General features: G+C 43.2%; 1 protein-coding gene across 8 annotated transcripts in view; it reads left to right on the top strand.

The window, feature by feature from the left end:
* The first annotated feature begins 774 nt into the window (after nucleotides 1-774).
* The window catches only part of rnf220a (ring finger protein 220a), a 200,373-nt gene continuing 190,596 nt past the window's right edge, over nucleotides 775-10,551 (top strand). For 3 of the 8 annotated variants that reach the window (XM_008290874.1, XM_008290872.1, XM_008290873.1), the window contains exon 1: nucleotides 776-1,198. The gene's annotated coding sequence lies outside the window, so the exon portion shown is untranslated. Of the gene's footprint in view, nucleotides 1,199-10,551 lie in introns of all 8 variants that reach the window. The other 5 variants (XM_008290870.1, XM_008290871.1, XM_008290876.1 and 2 more) reach the window with 4 other exon arrangements.

Below are 10,551 nucleotides of genomic sequence, written 5' to 3'. Positions count from 1 at the left end.
GAGAGAGAGAGAGAGGAGGGGGATAATTCATTCACTTTACGCACAAAGCGCAGTGGAAATCACCCAGGGGAACGAACCGGCAGACAGAGAGGGGAGAGGCAGGAGAAGGGGGTGGTGGCGGGATGGTGCGCTGTTGGGAAACAGTGTCCACACATGCACCCGCACGCTCACAAATTCCAAAACTGCATTTAATATTCGATTCTTTGCTTCCTATTCACTTTGTGGAATTAGAAGAAGAAAGTCAGATTTTTGGTAAAGTTGAGTTGAAGTGACAAGAACATGAACTGTGTTGGTTTTATCATGCAAAGCACAAAATCCAGGATGTGATATGAACACTGTTTGGTTACTGTTTGGTTCTCTCTCTGGGGCAGGACGCTGTGTGATCCGGATTGCTTTAAAGCCAGAATAAAACGCAGCTCCTTGTTTAGAAGAATCTGACATCCCGAAACGATTCAGAAACTATTAACTCCAAGTGGTTTTTTGTTTAAATCAAGAGAAAACCCCAAAGACGCGGTGCATCTGTCAGTCAATGAGCGACCCGAGCGCTGCGCGGCAGCACTGCGCCTCGGAGCGCTCCAGACCCTGGACACCCACCTCCCTCCCTCCCTCCTCCTCCCCCGTCTTCCCCCATCCACCCCCACACTCAGCCTCGCGCAGCCCCAGCTCCAGCCTCACACACGTCGCTGTGGAGCAGTGTGAGCCCCCCCTCCCCTCCCCTCACGCCACCACTGCCTGCCACTGTCTCTGCGATCCTGCGCTCCCTCACCGGCTTCACTCTTCTCTCCTCTCACTGATCGTCCCTCTCGGTGTTTCCGCGGAGGGGCTGCACGCGCGATTGCGCTATTGATACCCACTTTACAGCGTGTCTGTGGAAAGTCAGCCTCTCTCTCCCTCTCTCTCTCTCTCTCCCTCTCCCCCTCTCTCCCTCGCTCTCTCCGTCCTTCTCTCTGGTTGCGCTTTGGTAAACTAACAGGGAGGTGTTAACTACTTTTGCTTCTCCAAAGCGCCTCCCGTTATCTCCGGTGCTGCTGCGCAAGAGCCAGAAGGGCCAGTGCTACTGATATTCCTACTCAGCAGAGAAAAAAAAAAGTTTTCGGTTTGTTGTGAGGATAAAAAAAAAAGACAGAAAAAACACACACACGCAGAAGAAGCCGGAAACCGAGGAGTCGTCTGCATTAGAAGCGGATTCTGCGGCGAGGTGAGTAACACCGACTGTCTTCTTTTTTGTTGTTGTTCTTGGGTTTGAAGCTTATACAATTTGTGCTTCCTGGGCTTTTTTTTTTCTGCCGTTCCGCGGCTTCTTTCTGCTTTTGCGGCGCATTTCGAGTAAACTTTCTCGGGGAGATCGTGCGCTTTGGTTGTTTGTGCGCGGAGGCAATTTCACGCGTGGGGCAAAAAAAAAAATAGAGGAAAAGTCACGACACGGACCATCTCCGCTTGGACACTGAGTTTGACGCGTGTGCACGTTAATGCGTGTGCGTCTAAATCTGTTTAGGTGTCTTCATGTATGCGCGTGCGTGCTTGTGCGCGCGAGTTTCCCTAAACAAGAGAGTTGCTTCTTGAAAACACTTAAATTGTTTTAGCGCGTGTGTCGGTGCCATTACGCACAGATTAGCATCACCACACAGGACCGCAGCGCGACTACACCGCACTACGTTACACTGCAGCCGCTGGAAGTTTTTATAACTTTAAATATTGATTTTGTAACTTGCCTTTCAGGAAGACGAGTTTTTGCCCTTTTGGGAACCTGAATTATCCGCAAAACTTTCAGTTAAAGAAATAAAAATCTAACTTCGCCATGGAAGATATAATCCTGTTCTTCTCTGCGATACTCCCGAGCCCCTTTTCTCATCACCACCAGACAGAACCACAATAAGGAACGTCAGCTCGCAGGCCTGCTGTGAATATAAGTGTTTAAAAAGTGAAGTTTTAGTTGTTCACATGAAGCCAGCAGGGGTTATGGCTCACTGAGTGTTTCTATCGCTGCTTTTCAGTGAAAGTTACTGTTGCTCTGGAGCACTAAAGCATAGCCTCATAATGATGAGGGCATGTGGCTTAAACTGCCGCATATTGGCCCCGTTAGCTGGGCTTTAATAGAGACTCTGATGAGGCGGATTTGAACGCATCACACAGCACAGACAGAATTTTATGAAGGACTTCTGTTCCGTGCTGGGATCACTGAGCTTCATTAACCAATTTGCGTTTAAATCCTGGATTCTGATCTGCTGTTTTTATTCAACCTGGCAATTAAAATAAAATAATACCAATAAGAATAATAATTTAAAAAGCAGTTTTCCAAAGGCATTATAAAAATAAAGAAAGAATTAAGAGTAGAAAGAGAGGACAGTGTTACAGATAATTCTGCCCTCTATGATCGTGTGAATGCGAGTCCTCTTAAAATTAATCTCTCGTTGAGAAACAGACGGCTTGAATTAAAAAAAAAAAAGAGGGCGACTCTCTGAGTAAGAGGCTCGTGCACGCGCACACACGTGAACACAAACACACACACTCTCTCACACACACACAGGCCTCAGCACAGTTGGGAAACACCTGTTAACTGGGGAGCCACTATAATTTACATCCTCCCCCTAAATAAGCAGCGCCCAGCCAGTGGAGGTCCCGGGGGCCTTCCAGCTTCATGGCCGAGCACAGGGAGCAAAATACGGATTCATTCAAGCTCCTGCTCCCGCTGCTGCTGCTGCTGCTGCGTCGGTGTTCCAGGATACAGCGTTCACTTTTGATTTAAATTTATTTTTGCCGTGTTTGATCAGGAAGAAAAAGTGGTTATTGTCAAAATAACTATTTTTTTGTGCTCATCATTTGTGGCACACAAATCTCAAGCCTGACTGTATAATAGTTTGCGTGTATTATGAGTTGTTTTTCTATTTGCTGTCGGCTTGGAGAGAGGGATTTTATTTGTTTCTAGTTTTCTAAATTAATAAGGATTTAGATGATACAACAATGAGACACATTTTCTTCGTTTGCGCTCATATTTCCGGATCTTTTACAGGCGAAGGAACGTTTTGGAAACTTTTACGCACACTTTCATTTCTGTGCCGGCCTCGCCTTATTCGTGCCGTATTTTAAAAACCTGCATGGAAGCGAACAAGTGAGCAGTCGCGCACGCTCCCGTATCAACGCACATCACCGCAACACTCAGCAGAGGGAATAATAAAATTAGAAGTGTGGGAAAAAATGCGGCGGACCTATTAGCAGTAATTTTCAAGTTAAAAAAACTCCTCTCAGTGCCAGCAATAAATAGCGCGTAAAAACGCACTTCTGGAGCGAAGGTGCGCCCGAGGCGGGTCATTGAACTCACCGCACTGTGATGATTGAATTATAGCTTCTCCAAAAAGAAAAAAAAAAAAAATCAGAAAGTCTTCTCCGGGTCCAGATCCGGTGATCCCAGCGTGATGAATGCCTTCAGATTGATTTTATTGATTGTCAGATCAACCAGCCCTGACTTCTAACGACCAGCCGAGCCTTTTCATTTTCCAACCAAACACATTAGCGAGCAATAATTATCTTTTAAACGGCAGAACGAGGAAGGAGGAGAGGTGTTGCAGAAACATTTATTATTTTCAAATGAAGTCATGTAGATCAGGGTTGTTTGGAGTCGAGGTGGGAAGCTGTACATTATTTCTTAATCACGCAATTTACCGGTAAAGAAAAAGTGAGCACTTGTTGTGTTTTTCTCTGTCCTTATAAACCATAATATATTGCATTACTCTTATATTCTGATGTGAATTTTGCTTTTATTATAATTCTGTTGATAAATAATGCCACATAAATATGTCTAAATCTAGTTTCATTGTAATTAAACAGGATGTTGGTTTTCTAAAATGACCCCACATTAAAGTAGAACTACTATTTCTTTAATAATCAAACATTTAGAGCAAACTGTGAGTCCGGTTTCACTCGCATTTATGTGTGACGAATTTAAAGAAGTCTCTGTCACCGAAATTGACATTTTAAATCATAGGAAATGTAAATCTGCATTTTTTCCACTGGCATATAATTACAGATTTATAGTAATAAATGTGTTTGGTTGTGAACTAATGTCGTTCAGAGTGATGCCTGCTGCTTCTCTATCGTTCCATTATTTCTCGCTTCAGTTTTCAGACCTGAGTGATTTATAGGCTGCCGCTGATTTCTTCTGACTTCAACTCGCTTGTTTCACATTTAAAAGTGCTACGAGTATTTTTATTGTCACGTTTTTGTAAAAATAAGACGTCGATGGTAACTTTTTCAATGAGAAATTCTAGCTTTTTATGTTGAATTAATGTAGAAATTACGCACCGGAGCTGTTTTCTTAAGACAATGATGCTTATTTTCAATCAAAACTTATCAATTAAATTATTTTTTGAATGAAACAACACAACACGGGCCTCCGAACGGAGCTCTGTGGATTTGTTCGCTCATTTAAATTCACTGTAACAGCCTCGATTTGTAATTTAAATGATCAGAATCTGTTTATTTTTGTTATTTATTCATTTAGGCCTCACCTTCTCCTTCCTTCCCAAAGGACCAGTTTGTAGGCGCAAAGAAAAAGGACCAAAAAAAAAAAATAAGTTTTGGGGTTTTTGGGAAAGTTGGCAAAGGTTGTTTTTTTTTTCGGGTTTTTGGTTTTTCCCCCTCCTCCTCCTCCTCCTCCTCCTCATCCTCCTCCTCCTCCTCCTCACCCTCTCCGTGTCTCTCCCTCTCAGCAGTCAGCTGTTATTGCTCGCCATTGATCCCCCCTCTGCTGCCGTCGCTGCGCAGCGAGAAGTGAACTAAAATTAATGTCCATTTCACACCTCTCTCCCGGATCGATGTCCGCAGGGAGAGAAGTTTATTTTAATTTAAATCCTAAGCAGTCCGAAATAAAAGAAAAAGAAGAAGAGAAATCCGGCCCGCCTGCTTAATTATCAGGAAGAAAAAGAACTCTTACTTTTTTATCGTGGATAATCATTAAGAGCAGCTTCGATTCATATCCATCAGATCCAGATGTTTTTTTTTTAAATCTGAGAATAAAAAGCTGATTTTTATTATTTTTTTCCCTCCCAGATTGGATTTATGCTGCTCGTCAAGTTTTATTTACCGACATCTCTCTGAGGGGAGAGTAATTAAGATTTTTTTTTTTTTTTAGAAGTGGGTGTAACTTTTGTTGCAAGAGGCGTCTGATCTCCTTCCACTTGATATTTTCTCTCCGTGTGAACAAACGCTCGAACAAATCTGCTGTAAATTCATATTTTCTCAGGCCTGTATTAATGCACGCTCATCCAAAATTTTCTCCAATTTGGAAACATCCATGCGTCATGACGCGCGCAATCCCTCTCCCCCCCTCCCTCCTCCTCCCCCCCTCCCTCCCCCTCTCCTCCCTCCTATAACATGACACTGATAGTAAATTAACCACGAATCGCTCAGTCGCGACTAGTTTGATGACCCCCCTCGGTCTATTAAGTCCTATCAATATGCACTAATTCCTCATTCTTTATTAAAAGCAGAACCGACTCCCTTCTTCTTCGCCCTCTCCTCCCTCCTTCCCCTCTCCTTCCTCCTCATTCGGGTGCATTTTATTATTATTATTATTATTATTATTATTATTATTATTATTATTATTATTATTATTTTGTCGTGCTAATAAACGCTTACATACGTGAGCTTATTTGACATGCAGCCCGGTAATTGAAACAAACGCGTCGCCGGTAAATAACAAGTGTTTGAACGCGCAGACACGAGTAGCGGAGCCTCCTTCCTCCTCCTTCCTCCTCCTCCTCCTCCTCCTCCTCCCAACGGAGAGGAAAAGTGCGTCCTGCGCGCTCTGCATCCTAAAACTTTGTGTTATTGTTTGTCTCGTTATGACTCTTATAATAACCATAATTAAGCGCGCAGAGCCGGATGCAATCATTTAATGGCTGGATATTGTAGGGCTGTCTGGCTTATCAAACCAAACCGAATGTTTTTGCCTCGCTGGAAATTGCAGCCTGTCTGCAACGCAGATTGTGTTTTTTTGGGGGGAGATTTTGATTGATTTGTTTAATGTTGCATGTTTGAACTTGAAGCTAAAGTTTCTATATTTTATTTTTTTTCCACACAAATTCCTTTAAAAATGCATTTTTTTTCTTTTTATGGTTTGATAAATGCAAGTTATTTAAATCTAAAGGATATTTTTTCCTTTTTTTAGTGGCTACAAAATCATATTTAGCACACATTCCCCTCTCGTTGAATATTAATGAGATTTTTTTTCTAAGCCAAACTGAGAAAATAAGACTGAAGTTTATCCTCTCCTCCTGCAACTACAGCATGCACAGCCGATTATTCCTTTTATTGATGACAGGAAAGGGGAGTAGCTCACGTCCAGTCATTTTCTATTGCGAGGAAATCACTCCGTTGGAGGGGATGCAGCACTGTGTTTAATGGTTTGATTGCATTGGAGAAGGCAGCCACTGGTAATGCCGTTATAGGGGGAAATATCACTTGGAGACGCTATTGGCAACAAGAGAAAGTCAAAGAATTAGCCTAATGTCGGGGGGGAGGAGGAGAGGGAGAGGAAGAGGAGTTGTGTCGGATGTCAGATACTTTCTATTCTCCATATTGCTCCGTGTCTCTTTCCCTCTGTGTCGATTCTCCCTCCACCACCACCACCTTTGATCACCCACCCTCCGACTCGCCCTCCCACCCGTCGCATCATATCTCTCTCAGGTTTCCCCCCATTCGTCAATTACACTGTGAGCCGGATCACAAGCTCCCAGCTTGGAAAATAAGCTAATATTCACCCCCCCCCTCCTCTTCCAACCACCCATCCACCATCTCTCTCTCTGTCTGTTTCTCTCTTTTGCTCACCTCCCCAGAAGACACTGTTGGTGCATTTGCGTCCATCGATTGCAGACAGGCACTATTTGTGTAGCCTACTTATCATTTTTCTCTGCGCGGCCCGGCCAGTCATCCAGGCAGGAAGCAGGACTGATACAGGGAGTGTGATCTAACCAACCTGCTGGTTCGCTGGATCATATTCACACTGCCACGCTTGGCAGCCTTGTGATGAGTTAAATACGACTCGATGTTGGTTGAGCGTCCTCCCAGCTCGCTATCTGACTGTGACCTTTGACCTCCGCGACCAGCAAATCATTTCCCCCCTCCGCGGGCATTAAAGAAGTTTCCCCTTTTGTTCGCATTATCGTTATTAACTCCACAATAGAGGACTATTAGAGCAAAACCTGTGAGTGAAAACATTGTACCTGGCAACAGTTTTTCCTTGTTAAACTGGAACTAATTGGCTTGCACACAGCCTGTAGTGCAAACCGGCCAGCCAGCCGCCTGTCTGCCTGCCAGCCAGCTAGATTAGTGGCTGCTGTTGTACACCCCGGCACAGCACAGCAATAAAGACTCATAGGAGGGCGGCCGGTGCCACGCACACACACTCAGTCACGCTGCTGCAGGACAGGCAGCGAGCTCCGTCACCTGTCGGTCACCGAGGAGACGCCGGTGTCATCTGTCAGGAATGGAAGTATTTTTCTTGTCGTTGAAAAGTCAGAATTTTAAAGTATTTTCACTCGAACAGAAAGCGAGAATAATGACAAATAGGAGCAGAGTGTCACCGTTTTTGGGGGGGCTTCTGTCAAGCTACAGCTCCAGCTTCCACATCCACTGGAACATAGATCAAGCACAGAAAATAGTGCGATTTTTTTCTCATGTTAGATATTAAGCTCCATGAATCCATTTCAAACTGCTTCCAAGTTTCAACAAGTAGCAGAATTCTGTGCATGTTTGTCTAGAAAATAGTCTGATACATGCTGCACCTGACAGCAGCAAAATGCACTTCACATTTGAGGGAAACAAAAAAAACAAAAAAGCTGAGATTTGGTTTACCAAGCATCCCAAAAATACACCCAGAGGATGGTAATCTATGAGCAAAGGAATGGTGTGCTTTTCCCATTTAGCCTTGTCTGGTACCAGGAATTAGCTGGCCCCCGCTGAACCGGGCCTCGCTGGTGCTGCCATGAATAGAAATCCCTGCCACAGGTCAGGGCTGACTTCCAGAATGATTTTTTTTTTTTTTTTTGTCTGCCGGCCATGACTCTGTCTCGGAAATCACAAAGACTCATTTGAGAAGTAAATCCTTTTGCTCTTTGCGGGAGTATTTAATGAATGTCACAGAAAGGTTAAAGAAAACGACAAAAAAAAACACTCACCCTCGGTTTTTAACAGAATAAAAGTGCTCTTAGTTAAGTTATGCATTCTGTAACAAAAAATATATTTGTTGTCAGTGAACTGCTGCGTGCAAGCTTGTCCAATCCTTATTGATTTTGTTGCTGAATATTGCCCGAGTGTCATTATCCACCTCGGCATGATGTGTGTTTCTGCCCATTATTAAATCTTACAGTAATACTTTTCACTGCTGATGCATATATCTCCTGTTAACTGCAGCAGCTGTTGACTGCAGCAAATAACCTGGTTACAGATTTCATATTGGAGATGATGAAAGAAGCGAGGGGAGGGGGGAGAAAGGAGGAGAAAAGAAAAAAAAAAAGAGGAGAGAAACATGAGATTGGATATTTGAAAGACATTTGGAAACAAAATTAGGGTTTTACAGCTGAAAAGGAAAGACAAGGACAAATAATATGAGCGAGCAAAGAGAGGCGAGAGATAAATGAGTGTGATTCTTATTCACAAGGACATTTGAGCTTTGCCTCACGGCCAGACATGAATGAGTAGATTTCAATAGTATCGACTGTTGCTTCGGACATCAGCAAACACACACACCGAGTCACGCATAAGCACAAACACTACAGTCTGTCTGGAATACTGAGTGGACCTGTCTGCAGGTCAGCTCATGCGTTTTTAGGCAGAAGAAAAGCACGCACACACTGTACGTAGACGGTTTGCTTTGCGGTTCCCTCTGCGCATGTGTCATGGCGGCAAATATTTAATATCTGACAGCGGCGTTATAAATAGCCGTGTTTTCTTTTGTCTTTGGGCTGGTGAAGCGAGTCTTCGGTCTGCAGTCTCACAGAAGCTCTGTGTGTTTGAAGCAGTTCAAGGCTTCGGTTGTAGTTTTTGGCAACGCAGTGTTTGTCGTAGGTGAAGTTTTTTGGCTACGTCATGCTTTAGAGCTGCACTGATATGTCCACATAGCTCCATATTTGGTGTTTTTTAGGTTTTCTGATACACTCAAGTATATCTTTTGTGTTTATTGAGTGGCCTTAAAATGATACAGGGTCAGATATATGTGTGGATGCTTGTCATAAATCATTAAAAGTTTGCATTTTTGGTGATAAATCTGTTTTTATAGTGTGTATAGGACAAATGTCTGCGATCCCTGCTCAGGTTAAAGTTTAGTTTTTCAGCCAAAAAACAATATATTTTTTAAATGTTTTCAACCTAAAATGTCACTCCTATGTTGCTGTTAGTAGTCCCAGAGAGTTTTCCCTGGAATATCTGTTTATTATTTCTCTAATCATTATAAAAAAATCATGTACCAAAGCTGAAGAACACCTACAGAGTATTACAGTGCATGTGGAAGGAAGGTAGAAGCTGGAGGTACATTTGACCGGCTGTAAATTTTAACAGGACTTTTAGGGCTTTTGGATGTGAACATTTTGTTCTCAGGAGAGTTTTTCCTTTTCTCTCCTACACAAGATAAAAATGTATTCAGTTCGACGCACTTATTTATTTGTATGCACGCAGCTCAATGTAGTTCAATGGGGGCATCCAGTTAAAACACACTGTATGGTAATGCTCAGACTGTTGTGACTTTAAATCGTCTATACGTACGTGATCTGGTACGTGTGAGTGGATGTGCGTCTGCGTGTGTGTTCAGCAGAGAGATGAGATGAATGACACAGCTTGGCCTGTCTTGTAATAAAATGTAAGAGTGGCACTTTCACGCTTGTCAACAATCTCTAAATATACCCGTGGACCGGGAAGTGTGCACTCTCTCTCACACACACATTTAGACAGGCCTGCGGTTTTGACTGCTTTTCTCTCCGTCTCCATTAAAAAAAAAAAAAAAAAAAAACTTCAGCTGCTTTTTGCTTCCCGACAGTTTCGGCAGACGCACACAGATGCGTGCGTACACACACCAGTCACAGTCGACAAGACATTTTTATAACAAAAATTGGATTCCTCCCCCTTTTCGTTCCTCTCCAAAACTCAGCAGACACACTGGAAAACTTGATGTGACAAGTTTTCGCGGGCGCCGCGTTGAAACAGCAAAAAAGCGTCAGTTACACACTCAAAGCGGCCATGCAAGAAAAATATTTATTCCGACCAGTCAACAAGAAGGGAAGGCTTCCATGAGACGGCTGCTCTCTGTCGCCGGTGGAGTTGTTTGGATCCTACTTTCCCTCATAGTTTTCTGATCCTGACATTCAGAACCACTTATATTTCTTTCTTGATGAAAAAAAAAAGAACCGTGCTGCAACATCTGGAAGACAGAAACCTTGTTTTTTATGTTCTTCCCCTCATCATCGGAGGCCTTAAGTGATATTTTGCAACCATTAACACATCTCTAACCCCTGAAATGTACCTTTAGAGTGGCCCAACATCCAAATATAACATTCTATGATT

Source organism: Stegastes partitus, unplaced genomic scaffold, assembly GCF_000690725.1.
Source record: "Stegastes partitus isolate 25-593 unplaced genomic scaffold, Stegastes_partitus-1.0.2 Scaffold700, whole genome shotgun sequence".
In the NCBI taxonomy this organism is placed as follows: Eukaryota; Metazoa; Chordata; class Actinopteri; family Pomacentridae; genus Stegastes; species Stegastes partitus.
This window is presented reverse-complemented; position numbering and strand designations above follow the sequence as displayed.